Raw genomic sequence first — 16,075 nt, forward strand, 5'->3', positions numbered from 1 at the left:
AGTAACAAAATTGTCATTATTCACAACTAATAAGCTTTTATATAGAAAACCCAAAGAGAGAATCAGCAAGAGAATTTAGTAAATCATTGGATACAAATCCAATATATAAAAATTAAATTCATTTCTACACACAGGAGACAGTTATAAATGCTATACTAAAGGTTGTATTTGCAGTAACAAAAACTCCAGTATGTTACCTATGAATAAATCTAATGAGAGTATGCATCATCTATGGAGAAAATGAAAACTTGCATGGACATGAGGATATGGGGAGGGGGAAGGGTAAGCTGTGACAAAGTGAGAGATTGGCATGGACATATATACACTACCAAATGCAAAATAGATAGCTAGTGGGAAGTAGCCGCATAGCACAGGGAGATCAGCTAGGTGGTTTGTGACCACTTAGAGGGGTGGGATAGGGAGGGTGTGAGGGAGGGAGATGCAAGAGGGAAGAGATATAAGAACATATGTATATGTATAACTGATTCACTTTGTTATAAAGCAGAAACTAACACACCATTGTAAAGCAATTATACTCCAATAAAGATGTTAAAAAAAAAAAGAACATTAAGTCCTAAGTAAATAAATGGAGAAACATACAGGGCTTATTGATAGGAAGGCATAGAATTTTCAAGGTGTCAGTTGTGCACAACTGGATCTATAGATTTAATGAGATTCTAGTTAAAGTATTAATAGATGTTTTTGGTAGAATTTATCTCTAAAATTTATATCAGTGAGTAAAGAGCCAAGCAGAGCTATAATATTCCTAAACATGGATGAAACTCAAAATAATTATGCTGAGTAAAAGAAGCCTTAAAAGAAAAAAGAGAACAGTACTATATGATTCCATTTATATAAAATTCTAGAAAATGTAAGCCAAATTTATTGACAGAAAGCAGATCTCTATTGCCTGGTTAACAAGAAAAATGTGGAAAATGGCAGGAGGGAAGGATTACAAAGTCGCATGAGGACATTCTAAAGGATAATAGATAGGTTTTTTATCCTAATTGTGGTGATGTTTTCATGGCTGGATTCAGGTCAAACATATCACATTTTATACTTTATATATTGATAGTTTATTGTATGTCAATCATGCCTTATTAACATTTTAAAAATAAGTAATCACGAATTTTTTTAAAAGTAGATGCCCTTGTTTGTTTGATCTTTTTCTATACAAGATAAACGGCCATGGAAGTATGCAAGCAATGCAAAATTTTAAAAAGGCACAGTAAAGCTGCATCCCACTATCATCCTCAGAAGTGCAAAATGATGACTAACAGCGCTTTTGTTTGTCAACAAGACCATGAGAAACTAAAAGCAGCTACAGATGCTCAGTGGAGCCAGTCTGGACCATAGCTAGCAGGTGGAATGCATTGACCTGTTGCCTGCAGCTCTGTGTGAATATTTATGGGACTTGACTGGAATCCATTCTCATTCTTATTTTAGATTTGCATGCCTAGTAACTGAAGGAAAGTTCTAACTTTCTAAGAGACATATCACAGAAACTGTTATTCAGTTTGAACCCTCTACTTATATATTATCCGATCACAGAAACAATTTTACTGTAGGTGCAATATTACAGTGGTCTAAGAAGCATCATATACAATGGGCTTATCATATACCTATATATGTGAAAAGAAGAGGATTGATTAAAAATTAGAATAGGTTGTTGAAATACCTACTTACTAAACCACCAGGATAAGAAAAGACTGAAGGGATGGCTTGCACAATTTAATGAAAGTGTGTTAAAATTTAACAAGCATGGAAATAAAGAGGGATCATCATTGGTTAGAGTGTTGAAATATCGTGGGAAGATAGGGAAGAAGCGATAAGAGATGACACAAGAACTTACCAACACATAAATTTCTTTCCTATTCCTTTTTTTTTTTTTCTTCCTAATCCTGTAGCACCAGGATCTGGATTGTATTTATAAGCTCCGGATGAAGGATTGGTTTCTAAATACTACCCATGGCACTTCCTCAACATTTTACTATCCCAATTCTTAAGCAGGTGATGGCATGGGTTGTTTGTTTCCCTCACCTGCTTAAGCTGAGATCAATGATTTCTGCCTCTCTCCCATGTAGGAGATGAGCTAGTCCTACAAATTTGTACTTAATCCAGATTAACCAGATTCATATTGCTGCCAACTCTGTGCGTCAGTCCTTCGATGGAACCTGATGGTCCTCCCCACAGGCTCTGATGAAAATTAATGCTAAATGGCAGGAAGCGGCAGTGACTGCTCTGAGAAAGGAAACCCATAAATAACCATTCAAAAAAGTAATGCTTATATTAACTTGGTGCCTTTTGAGAGGCTGAAAACAAGATTATAATCTCTTAGCTATATTTGCTAATGCCCGAAAGACTTGGGCTATTTGCTTACAGAAACCACCTCATTTGTTTTGAGCCAAAAGTCTAGTGGACCCCCGCTGATTTAAGTCGCATGCAACCTGGAGTCGTCCATATGCTATGTGTCAATGACACTAACAACACCTTGTGAAGAAACACTAGGAATAATTCTAATGTTACTTCATCTGTTCAAGGGTAATGGCCTGGGATCATGACAGTAGAAGCACAGGGAATGTTTTTATAAGAGATTTATTGTCCCTCTAGCCATTATGGAGAATTCATAATTGGACAGTGTAATTTGCATAGGTGCTTTCTAACTGCCAAGGTCCACTCATAAACAAAAACCATATGCACTCAATAGTGCGATCAAGTTATTAAACTTGACTAGGATTTTTACCAGTGAGGAGAAATGGGCATTAATTAAAGATTAGGCCCAGTGGGAAACCATATTAGAACCACTTTATGGCATGAAACAAGGCATATGTCTACACCCATAAGCGATCTGGAATCCAAAATTAGCTGAAATTTACTTTTGATTTAGACCCTAATTCATGACAACATTTCTTATATGGGTAAGGGCTCCTTTGAAAAGGCTGGGATAATGCTATTATATTTAAAACTGACTAATGTTGTAAATGATCTTTTTCTAACTCATAATGGGACTGCTTTTAATCCTAATATTGGTGTAGTTGGTGCAATTAAATTGGATTGATAATACTGATATTGATATCAAATGGAACGGGAGATTGAATTAAAACCTTCACAAAATGTTCTTCTGTTGGAAGCTGATTGGATAGAGTAACTAGCTTTAGTTAATAATTGAATAATTATTAATTAGTTGATCTATTGATACCATTCCCAAAGTTCAAATTTTGGTAGTGAAAGGAGGTAAAAGAGTTGTCAAGTTTTGCATGATTACAATCAAGTAAGGTTGGAATATTTGGAAATGGACATGTTTCTCTGAAGCAGTATATATTTCATTGAATGATACAAGTAATTATCATTTTTGTTATTCTTTGCTTTTTCTGTTTTTTAAGTGGTACAAAAGTTGCAGAAATGTGATAATGAACAGTTTATAATTTTAAAAATGTGAACATGAGTCAGAAGTGGGGAATGTATAAGGTAAAGAAATCCTGCAGCTGGATTGGGGCAGCTCTATGCTCATCTTTGGAGATGCCTGGGACTTTGGTACTGTCCCTAGGCCAAAATTAGGATGAGATGCGCTAACTAGTGATTGATGATGTGCTGTTTAAAGTTCAGAACTGTCCTTCGGACACCAGGGGCTAGCCTTTTTGTCTTATTTTAGGATATATGGAATGATGACTTAGACCTGGTCATACAAGTTTTACAGCCTGCCTTGGCTATGTGACCAGTGGGGCATGAAAGATCCCACTGGAAGCTTTTGCTGAGGCTCCCCTGGAGCTAAGATTTCCAAGGCATGTCTTGGTGTTGTGCAACCTGAAGATGAAGCACATCCTGTGCTCCCAAGAAAGGCCTCTGTGGGGCTGAGCCTGAAAATCTGTCTGATTCCAGTGCTGTCTGCGCTCACTTTCTCGTCTTCTCCTCTATCCTTTTGTCTTTATTAAGAGCCTGATGTGACTCAATGGGCACTGAGAAGTCTGTGATTATCCCCAACCGGTGTAAGTGACACATTTCAGTACAATTTTATCTCTATGAAATTTGTTTTTGTACTACATACAATTACATCTATCAACAGTTTTATGGTTTCAGATTTTGCTAATATTAGTAATAGCTAATATTTATTGAATGCTTATTGTGTATCAGACAGTGTTCTAGATACTTTTAAAAATATTAATTCATTTCTCCTCAAAACAACATTGCATGCAGGTTAAAAAAAAGAGGAAACTGAAGGGCTGAAATCCTAGGAGTAGATTCTTCCAGGTCTCTCTTATTAAGATACGAACCAAAGCAGCTGGGTCTGAAGGTCTGTGTAATTCCCTTCCATTCTTTGCTGCCTAATATGGTATCATGGTATCAGGCTTAGAAAGCTTTTTCTCAACCCCAAATTATAAAAATATTCGCATATATTTTTTCTCCTGTCCTCATTTCTTTCATACTCAATTATTTGCAGTTTCTTAAACATTTAATAGTTTTTTATTTTGTTCAAGTTTTTCTCTTTACACAGAAGACCTTTTTCTGTGCCAAAGCCCCCTTTTATTTAATTCTTCTTCTTAGTTATGACTCTCCCTGCCACAGCAGTCCAAGCTCAGTGCCCCCATGAAATGTCCCTGTGACAAACTCTGAACTCAGGTGCTATAAGGACTCTTAATGCTAGATTTTAACCTTTTTTTCCTGATGTACATATATTTTCCTAATGTGTATTTTAACCTCAAAATAGAAGCTTCTGAGATCAGAATTATTCCTTAATTTTTGCATCTGCAGGGCTCAACACAATTTCTGAGACATAGTAGTTAATGAAATATGTGTTAGCTAAACGTGCCAAGGTTTATATTTTTGTTTAAAACAATTCTGTCCGTTTGACAAGTTTTTGCCATTTGCCTTTATTATTTGGTCATTTACTTTCCCCTGCTTTCTATTCAATCAAATATCACTGGTTTACTTAGGTTTTTCTTTATGGGGATTCCAACCACTGAACCATCAACATTCATTTTACTTTTTTTGGTTGAAACACATGGAATGTGCAGTAATATATAAAAATGATTATCCTAAAACACTAAGCAAAATATAGCAAAACATAAATTGATATTTGTAGCAGGACATAAATTGATATTTATATATGTTAAAGTTATAATTTTCTAGGAGGAAAAAAACAGATTCTACAGGTCCTACTTTGGGGGGAATGCTGAGTTTCCTGTTCTGTTCTAAACTCTCAAATACATCTCTTTTAGCTCATTCCAAGAATATGTACCATGAATTTCCTAAAGAATATTGTCAATTATTTCTTCTTTAAGAAAGGTGAAATGAGAATCTCAGTGAATATGATTAGGTTAATTTATTAGGTATGCTTGAGTTAGAATGCTAGGTCTTGAATTAATGAATTGGAGACAACTTGGGACTGGTTTTAATCAATCAGGAAGCTAAAGCAATTCTGATCTTGTTTAATAGTCAATAAACCAGTGAGATTTCAGACCTGCATCTTATGTAACATCCTTGCAGTAGATTGCAGTTCTTAGCTTACAACATTCATTCTGTTTGGATACGACCCCATCCTACCCCACTTATAATGGAAGCCACAGATTGGCCAAGAGAGCACAGCCAAGTCATATCCGAGAGGAGCCATTAGCATCACACTTGTCACCATTCTCATTTGGGTCAATATGAATAAATACTTCAGTTAGAAGAGTTTCCTGCCCTACTTCAGGTGAGAGAATAGTGCCGTCTCCTATTACTTGTATTCATAGGAGACCCCTTTGCTTTTATTTCTACTTATTTATTTTTTAATCTTGATTTTTTTTCTTATTAAGTATTTAACTATTGTAGGGACCATCCTTAGCAATTGGTAACTTCATTTTAAAAATATTTCTCACTTTTTATAATCTCGTTCACTCTCCTTTCCTAAGACTCAGTGTCTATCCTGAAATCGATGAGGCTTCTCTGGACATACACATGGGGATTTCTCTAAGCTGTGTCAGGATGCCTGCTGTCTCTTATGGGAGGGAGACAGCCACATCTTTAAATATCCCTGTTCATGGGATCTAGCAGCATTGGAGCTACTTCCCTCAGTAAATACAGGATCCCATGACACAGCTTAACTATCACCTGCAAAACTTCCATTTTAAAGTTGGGCTTCTTTTTTCCTATGATCCAAGTGCTTTTGTCCTTATATCCTGAAATATTTCTAAAGTGTGGAACTTTGCTGGTTTCACCTTTACTCTCACTTCCACCCATCTGTCAGTGAACCACTCTCTCAAGAGCAGTTCCTCTCTTTGCCAGAGGTCCGGGTCTTTGACTCTTGGTCTCTCTCTGCAACTCATCCAGCCAGGCTGTCCCCTGGTACCATTATCAAAACAATGTGGTCATGCTCATATCAAGATCCTCAGGGGCAGCACACAAAATCTGCCCTGTAAGCCAGTTTCCATTATGATTCCCCTTTCTGTGCTCCTCTGGCCTCACACGGCAGGAACATATTTTCCTGGAGTGGCTTGGGGTGCTCCTTGGACTCATTCATTTCTAGATGGAGGAATTGTAAGAAGGTCTAGTGGCCTTTTTCTCTGGTCTGGTTATCACTCTTAAGTGCCCCTCACAGGATATCTAAAAGTGTGAGTCTAGGGAAAATGCCATTAACTAGGAAAGAGCAGAGCTTCAGACCAGCTGAGAATTGAATTTAATTGTTCAAATATATTTCTCTGTGACTTTACCAGCCTTTGGCCTCATACACAGGAGGGGAGCCTTAATTTTTCATTGCATTTCGAATGCAAGATGTGAATACAAAGGAAGCTTCACTAAAATTCCCACAGCAATTCAGAAGTTAATGACTTGTAATAAGGTTCTGGAGCCACCAATTCCCTGTTCCACAAGCCAGGCTGTGATCTATGGGGTCCACTGTGATCTATGGGGTCCTTTATGAAGTACATCTAGGACGTCAGGGGGTCACGGTAGGAGCAAGGAAGATTCACCCTGATGAAATCTCATTCCCTGAAGTCTTTGTCACAATTCCAAAAAGAGAGTCCTGGAAAACTTGCTCTCCAATCTAGAGATTGGAATGAAATAAACTCAGTTCCCCTGTGATAGGAATGCATGTAAGTTTATTCATGCTTGCTTTGTCTTTTCTTCCCCACAACAGCAGGCTTTTGTAAAGATTTTCTGCTTCCAGGAACTGTGCTAAGCCCTCTACAGGCAAGGTTCTAAAGGACTCCGCCAATACCCTATGGACTGACATTGTTAACACTTCTGTTTTAAAGATGAGGAAAATGATGCTTATAGAGATAGTGTCTCCATTTTTTCAAATTCTTATTTTGAGTTCAAAATTATCGTCATCAGGAAGTTAGAAGTAGACTTTATAATAAATTTTTTTTCCCACTAGGGCACTTCAAAGTACTACATTAGATGAGAAAAATAATATATGTGCTTGTGTGCATATGTATATATATGTGTGTGTGTATATATATATATGTCGTTATAATAGGATTCAGAATCATAAAGTAAGTTTCAGTTTGTGCTTACCCTTTTTTAGCTCCTGTCCTAGCAAATATAACTGGCTTCCAATGAACAGACTTTTGTAAAATCTTACTTGATTAGTAAACTTTCCTCAGAAGGTATGGGAGCAATTCTTTGCTTCAGTAATGATAAAAATTTAGGCAAAGAGGAAAGCAAGAGGTCCAGATTTATTGCCTACTCATGACTCTGGAATTTAATCACTGTTAATCCTGAAAGCTACCATATTTCCTACTCCCTGTCCATGCCCATCAGTTAGGAGAACCGTTTGCCAAATCTTAGGGAGATTCAGCCCATGAGTGTCATCACCTCTGTTAGATGTGGCTGCATGGGCCCAGCAGAGTGTGCCATTGAGTGAAGTAAAAAGATTATGATTCTATTCTACTTACTGAAGTGTTCCACAGTGAGAAGTCCAGTGACTTGGACACCCAGCCATCTCCTGTTCCTTTGTTCAATTTTGTTTGTCTGTTTCATAGGCTGGCTTACATCCCAACATGGACTCCCATATACTGGGAAAGACCTGGGCTTTCCTCCTACCCTGAAGTGCCACTGAGGCCAAAATTTCCAGTCTAACTTACTAAGATAACTAGTTAGGTTTTTTATTACCCTTGAAAAGTAGTCCTTATTTCAAATGCTGCCATATCTTCTCTTAAATTTAGTGAGATTTATTTTCCCATTTCTTCTTCATTCACACAATCTAAAATATTTCCTCATCTTGATTTAATTCAGTTGAAATTCAGAATTCTATAGACAGAAATTGTGGACCAACTATCTGGCATCATTTCATGTGAGAAATATATCCATTTGCTTAGATTTATTCTTAACATAAACTGTATTTTCTTAAAGCTAAAAATTTGGATAAATACCCAATTTTGAATCAGTTGATGGAATAATAGAAAGTAAAATTATGCTGCAAATTTTCACTTTAATAAAAGTATGATGGAGCAAATCCAGATTTCTTTACTTCCTGGGATCCGTTCATTTTTCCAAATCAGTCCTCTTAATCACCAATTGCTTATTCTTGATGATAATGGGAAGGGAACATATAAAGTACATAATCCCATAAAAGATTGTCATTCTGTATGAACATGAAATAAAATTACATTATGATTCACTTTTATCTGATTCTTTATATTTAGACCATCCCACCAGTGGTTTTCACACAGAATCCATCAAAGAGCTAATAGGCACTCTAGCAGCTATGTGAAGACATACTTTGGTCTAAATAACAGATTTTTATAAAAGTTTTGGAAGTTGCTTCTAGATTGTTCTTTACAGAAACTTTCACACATATGTTAAAAGCAGACACACAAAAAAGGGAAGAGCGCCATTCAGCAAAAGTTGGAGGCAGGTTTGTGCGATTCTAGGCCAAAGAAATTTTTAAGAGGGAATGACTAATGGGTCAAGGATGTGGCATTAAAGAGCAGGTCTCAACTATATTTAAATACAGAGTGAAGAATAAGCAACAGTAACGACTGCCTGGTCTCCTCACCCCACCTCAATTCCCTCCATCATCTGCTGAGTCCTTTACAGGTTCCACAATCTACAGGTTCTTCTGCTTTGGGTTAAATCATTCGTGCTCCTCCCTGCACTTCTGCCAGGCAATAGGCCAGGGCAACCAGGCAACCAGATTCCCCTCTCTCGGGGATCCTTGTCTTGTGCTGCCTTGTGTCTATTATCTGAAAACTGTTTTCATGTATTTTATCTAGTTTTACAGTTGTTTCAGGCAGGAGGAGAAATCTAGTCTCTATTGCTCCATCATGACTGGAAGCAGAAGTTCTATTTATTTTCCATCTTAGGAAAAAATGAAACAAGAGAAAATTAAAATTTACATCTGTGTTTTATATTCATATTGAAACTGGCAGTTTCATTTAGTCCTTCTGTCACATGCTGTGTCAGGGGTTATCTTGAGATAAAAATGTTTCTTAATGCAGGAGGTTGGTAGTGGCCTTATTTCCTTTTCAGAGTATTGAAATTAATGTAACATTTCTGATTAAGAATATCAGGAGTTTCTGTTATCTAGTTTTAACTACAGTGAATGGCCAAGTATTCTAAAATATTCACCGAGACAAACCATATATTGAAGATAATTAAGGACAAGGGAATAATAAAAAAAAGTCTTTTGTTGTCATGTCTACTCTAAGTATGAACTCTTCATCAGCCTCATTATGAGGCAAAAACCTTGATGACCTAATTGAATATGAGAAGTTACAAAAAAAATTAAATTATTGAGTGTTCTGAAATACAAAATTGCACGTATTATTGTGAAAAATAAATTGGATTGTGAATGGATTCTGTGTTTGAGATATTTGCTAATAATACAATGAAAACTTCACGATTAGCAAGATATTTAAAGAGTACAACAAAAAGACCAATAAAACAGAACAAGAGCCCAGAAGCAAACCCATACACAGAGGGTCATTTGATCTGTGACACAGGTTACAATGCGGTGCTGTTGGGAAAAGAATATCTTTTAAATAAGTGGTACTAGGTTAATTAGATGTCTACATGGAAAAGACCAAATCGAATCTCTATTACACAAAATACAACAATCAGTTCCAGCTGTATTATACAGCTAATATTGAAATAAAATAATAAAGCTTTGGGGATAAAGCATAAGAGAATACCCTCAAGACCTTGATGCAGGCAAAGATTTCTTCTAAAAGCTACAAAGTTAAAGAAGAGTTAAAAGAGAGAAGAGTCAACTACTCTCCTGAAAGAAGATTATTTTCTATATATGTTTGACAAAGGACTTACATAAAACATAGAAAATCTCCTATAAATAAAAAAGGCAAAGTATCAACCCAGTAGAAAAACAGACTAAAAATGCAAATAACATTTCACATATGAGGATATCCGAAAGCCAATAAACATATAAAATGGTGCTCAAATTGATTAGTCATCAGAGAAAGGCAAATTAAAGTCACACATATAACAGAGTGGCTAAAATGAAAAAGGCAGAAAATACCAAATAAGAATGAAAAGCATCTGAAAACTAATTTCCTGATTAGTTGCACCCATTTGCATGGGTGCAAATTGGTACTAATAGTTTGGAAAATTGCTCATCATTACCTACTAAATCTGAATATTCACATACTCTGTTATCTATAAATTTCACTCTTTCGTATTCACACACACACAAAATGTTAGTGTTTATAGATACTTTTTATCTCGAGATAACCCCTGATATAGCATGTGACAGAAGGACCAAATGATACTGCCAATTTCAATATGAATATAGAATATAGATGTAAATTTTAATTTTCTCTTGTTTCTCTTTTTCGTAAGATGGAAAATAAATAGAACTGCTTCCAGTCATGATGGTGGAACATACCAAAACACATATACAGTAATCTTTATAGCAACATTATTTATATTAACCCCAAATGAAAAAAAAAACCTAATAGTCAATTTAAAGAAAATTGTACAATTCAAATGATTTCATTCATTTAATGGGGAGATTAAGGACAATTTAAATTATGTCACGAATGTATAATCTGTAAGCCTCAGTAAGAAAGCCAATACAAATATCTATAGTAAAAAATGCATAAAATCAAGCTATTAACTTTGAATTCTAACATTCTTTTGAAAGTCTTTGATTCATTTTATTTTTTTAATTTAATTTAATTTAATTTTTTAATTTTTATTTTATTTGCTTTCTTCAAGCCAAGTGCTGAATAAACATTTATAAAAAACATCTCTAATATAAACAAAACAGTAACTGTTGACACCGTAGCTATTTCAAAAGTAAGTAAAGTAGTAGAGAATTGTCTCTTACCCAACTTAATTGGACCATCTAGACAAGGCAGAGAAAAATCCAAACCCAAGGTCAATGTAACTTCTGAAGGCCTCAGGATGAATCTATACACAGGTAGAATATGGATAGAGCGCATATTTATACCAACTCTCCAAGTATATGTGTACTTTTGTTCTATTTTCTATTGAGTTATGGAAATAATATGCATTAGGACAGCATTTCACATGCTTATTGAAGGTCTGCTTTTTTTAATGTATTCAATTGTGGTTCAGTCTGTAAAATGGACATAGGTATAGGTTCTTAGGAAGAAATGCATAGATTGGAAGTGGAAGGCTATTAATGTTATTGAATTTGGTGTTCAGAATAGCAGAGGAAATCTTTCCATAGGTGAAGCGTTAGAGATCCTTCATGGGTACAACCAAGAAAAATCACTATCAAGCAGGGGCATCTGAGCTGAAGTTGAAAAATGTTATATGACAATGTGTGCTTGAAACAAAATGTTTTAAGAGAAACATATAATATTTTTAAATATTATAAATGTATTAGAATAGAAATGTGTAAGAAATAAAACTTTGTTTTTAACTTATATTCTAGTTAGTTAGAAATAGTTGTTTGCATGAAGAGATGAGAAAATGAAAAGGCAAAATTAATGGTACATTTTCTCTGACATGGATTTCAAAAATAAAAATCTGACCCCTAACACCTGTGGATTATATCCTACATTGAGTCTGATCATATGTAAACATGGAGTGAATAGAAAAGGGACCAGGCAACACCAATATGTCCAAATTTCTAGAGAAGAGCTAGATGGAAATGAGAAGTTTGGTACTTCAAGTGTTCTGGTTTCTTGAGCAAACTGCCTGCTGTTAGTTCTGTTTTGAGTCAGGAAACAAAACAGCCTGGAGATGGGACAATTTACATGGAACCGTGGAACAAACTAAATTATTAGACTCTAGTGCTAATCTTTCCATCTAATATATTTGCTGTGATTCTTGCTAATAGAGAAATGGTCTGAGACCAGGGTCCCCCTCAACCTTGCCTCTTTTTTTCCATCTTCTGTACATGGGATGAGGAAGATTTGAGTGGGGAAGTTGTATAAAAATGAGAATCAGGAGATACAAATCAGGAGTGAAGCTAAAAGGAGGAGTTCTAAAGATTAATTTGGAGAAAAATGACCCAGAGGCATTTGATCCACTTAAAATACATCTATTTGTATGTGTATAAAAATACCTGAAATACAGACAAAGTTCATTGCAGTAGTATATTCTTAGTAGTTTTGTGGATAATTTAAATTCACTTGTTTATAACTTCTCTATTTTCCAAATTTTCATAAATGAAGAAAACAAGAAAGGTTACATATGTTATTTTCTTTTCTCATCCATTCATTGTATATGAAACCATAAAGACTTGGAGTGAGTATTAATATATACTTTCTTCACGGTAAGGCAAGTCAAGACAATTGTCTTGGGAATAAAATCTTGGTGTAGATATAGATATCTTATACATTTTGTATGATTTAGCATAAAATTTTTATTTTTTTTTCATATTCTTTTCCATTATGGTTTATTACAGAATACTGAATATGGTTCCCTGTGCTGTACAGTAGGACCTTGTTGTTTATCCATTCTCTATGTAATAGTTTGCATCTGCTGACCCCAAACTCCCAAACCAACCCTCCCCCACCCCCACCTTGGCAACCACAAGTCTGTTCTCTATGTCTGTGAGTATTTCTGTTTCATAGATAAGTTCGTTTGTGTCATTCCACATATAAGTGATATCACATGGTATTTGTCTTTCTGACCTACTTCACTTAGTATGATAATCTCTGGGTGCAAAATACATTTTTTATTGATTTTAATTTTTAAATTGTCACATTAAAGTGCAGTTATGGTGTTTTAGGAATATTGAACCATAATAAGCTACAAATAAGCTAAGAGGTCAAGTGTTTTACTTCCATCCTAAATTTTTATGTAGACTTGGCCTCATTGTTCAAGTTATTTTTTTTAATATTTATTATTTTATTTATTTATTCATTTTGGTTATGCTGGGTCTTAGTTGTGGCTCTCGTGCTCCTTAGTTGCAGCTCACGGGCTCCTTAGTTGCAACCAGTTGACTTCTTTAGTTGTGGCACTTGGACTCCTTAGTTACAGCAGGTGGGCTCCTTAGTTGCAGCATGTGTACTCTGTAGTTGCAGCACGTGTACTCCTTAGTTGCAGCTTGTGGGCTCCTTAGTTGCAGCTTGCTGGCTCCTTTAGTTGCGGCACATGAGCTCCTTAGTTGTGGCAGGTGGGCTCCTTAGTTGCGGCTTGCAGGCTACTTAGTTGTGTTTCACCAGCTCCTTAGTTATGACATGTGAACTCTTGGTTGTGGCATGCATGTGGGATCTAGTTCCCTGACCAGGGATCAAACCTGGGCCCCCTGCATTGGGAGCGTGAGTCTTAACCACTGCACCACCAGGGAAGTCCCTGTTTAAGTTATTTTGAGATTAAAGATCCATCCCATTACATATACATATATATTTACATAAAGCTATATGTGAATATGCATAAACACTCTAGTATGGTGACTAATTCTGCATAAAGTTAAAAACTTAAAAAATTTTCATGCAGTGCTTCTTATTCATGATGTGGTAATGCTTATTCTTCATCAAGGTGGAAACTTTCTTATTTATACCTTGCAGTTGCCATATAAGAGTTCATAAATTTAATATGACAATTTTGTCTGTACTAATATTTTAAGATACAGTTTCCTAATTGGTTACAATGTATTGCTGTCATGTTTCTAGAGTGACACTTAACCCCAAACAGTTATAGCCAATTACAGTAAAACCTATTGAAGCTCATCTTGCAATCTTCAATAAAGAAGGGGGATAATGAGGGAAGAAGACACTCTGTGTTCTTTGCTTCTCAGAAATTTTCCTTCCACCTGGACTATCATTCAGTGGAGGAAGAAAAATTAATTTAGCTCCTTGCTGCCTGAGTGACTACCTAAGATTGAGTACAATTATTTTTTGATCCATTCATTCAAATATTTGTCATTAACATTTACTCTGGATTGTTCATAAAGAAAGGTGAAAGATTAAAAAGATATGGGCAGTATAGCTGATAGTCTACTGTTCACCTTGAGACAAAGGACTTCCCTAGCTCAGCAAGTGAAGAGCCAGTTGACACAGGCCAGATAAAAGCGCACGGAGGATTTGAAACAGTGGGAGAGGAGGATACAGCAGGAGTTGTCTGGTGAGGAAAGATTTCATCTTGATAAATAGCTTGTGATCTTTCTCATTCATTCTTTAGTTTCAGCTTCACCTCAGGCAGAGGAATAATATTTGCACATACAGGGAGCAACTTAATGCCATTTACTTTATTTTAGCTGCCCTCCCCCACTCCCCATGCCCAAGGTAAACCTGATACAAACGCTCATGTGCAAGTAGTTTTTTATTAGTGTTTGTTTTAGTTTTAGGTTTTGGCTGATCCTAGGAAGAGACCTGGAAAGAGAAAAAAGGAAGGAGTTAAAACAGTACAAGGATATTTTATCAAGTTGGCCAGTATTATAGCTATGTCTATGAGACTCAAGCCCAGACCTGAAGAGACTTAAATGATGTGTCTCAGAGTAGTCTACCTGAAGAAAGGAAGAAGACCATTTCACCACCAGTTTCTGTCCCTGTTGGTCAAGGCTAACCTTACTTCTTTAAAGAACCCTCCAAGGTTCCAGGTAACCCTTGTATCAGAGTGACATCATCAGCAAAACTCTGGGATAGAAACAAGTGGTACCTGGTAAGGGCTTTGGGCAAATCTGGAGGGGTGTCCAGTTTGTGGGTAAAGTCCACTGTGAGCTGGATGCTTCAGTAGCAGCCAGAGCAAAAATTGCAACCCAGACTGTGCACTGGTGCACAAGAGGTATCTAATGGAAATTTCAAATATTGTACAATAAAGCATTACTTTTAAGAGCATACCTCTCTAGTAAAGAGAAGCCTAATAGAATATTATTTGAACTTAATATGAACTTAGTATGATTTTGTCAATGTGCACATTAGGGTGGAGGAAGAAATGGGAAGGGAACAAGCCCTATTTGCACCTCATAGTTTTCTAAAAATATGCCTTATTATTTTCCAGAATGATTTCTAGACTAATTTAAATGTCCAAACTGGGGTTTAGAATGTTGAATAAATCAGATAGTGCCACATGTCTTTGTTTTTCTTTAAATTTAGACAACATAATGCGCCATACACGTTTAGAAACTGTAATAAATTTCAAAACAGAAATGCTAAACCAGTTATAATAAAGAAGCCTCAGATCTAGTCTATTCAAATTTATTTTCAAATTTTAATAGGAGTATAAGGAATGTACAGTGAACCAGAGACTCAGATTACAGAAATGCTAAAAAGAGCTTTACAATTCTATGACATAAAAGCAGGCTGGGGGCAAAGCAAGCTCATAAGCTAGGGAATTAAAACTCACTTGTCTTTTCACCTATGTGCACACATCTGCAAAATGCAGAGCAAATGCTATAGTGGTACCATGGGAAATTGTCAATATTGATATTGCTTATAGATAAAGGGAACTCACAATGTGAAAGCAGGCTCAGCAAATCAACTTAACTATGTCAAAGCATTCCAATTAAATCATTTTTGAGAACTCCTCCATTTGAATATTCATCATGCCTTTGATTAAATGTGTCATTAAATCTATATCAGCTTAATTTAATTATAAATTGTTTGATTTTAAAAATGATATGTTTGTATTTAGTTTCTTGATCACACTGTTTCAGATCACAACTTATACAATGGCACCATCTAGTTGGCATGTTCAATGAATCAGAGCAATGTGTTTAGAGGGT

At 35.8% G+C, this 16,075-nt stretch overlaps 1 protein-coding gene across 2 annotated transcripts in view; it reads left to right on the top strand.

The window, feature by feature from the left end:
* The window catches only part of MSR1 (macrophage scavenger receptor 1), a 161,116-nt gene that overhangs the window by 60,690 nt on the left and 84,351 nt on the right, over positions 1–16,075 (top strand). The gene's annotated exons all lie outside the window — the stretch shown is intronic.

The sequence above is a fragment of the Eubalaena glacialis genome, chromosome 20 (genome assembly GCF_028564815.1).
Source record: "Eubalaena glacialis isolate mEubGla1 chromosome 20, mEubGla1.1.hap2.+ XY, whole genome shotgun sequence".
In the NCBI taxonomy this organism is placed as follows: domain Eukaryota; kingdom Metazoa; phylum Chordata; class Mammalia; order Artiodactyla; family Balaenidae; genus Eubalaena; species Eubalaena glacialis.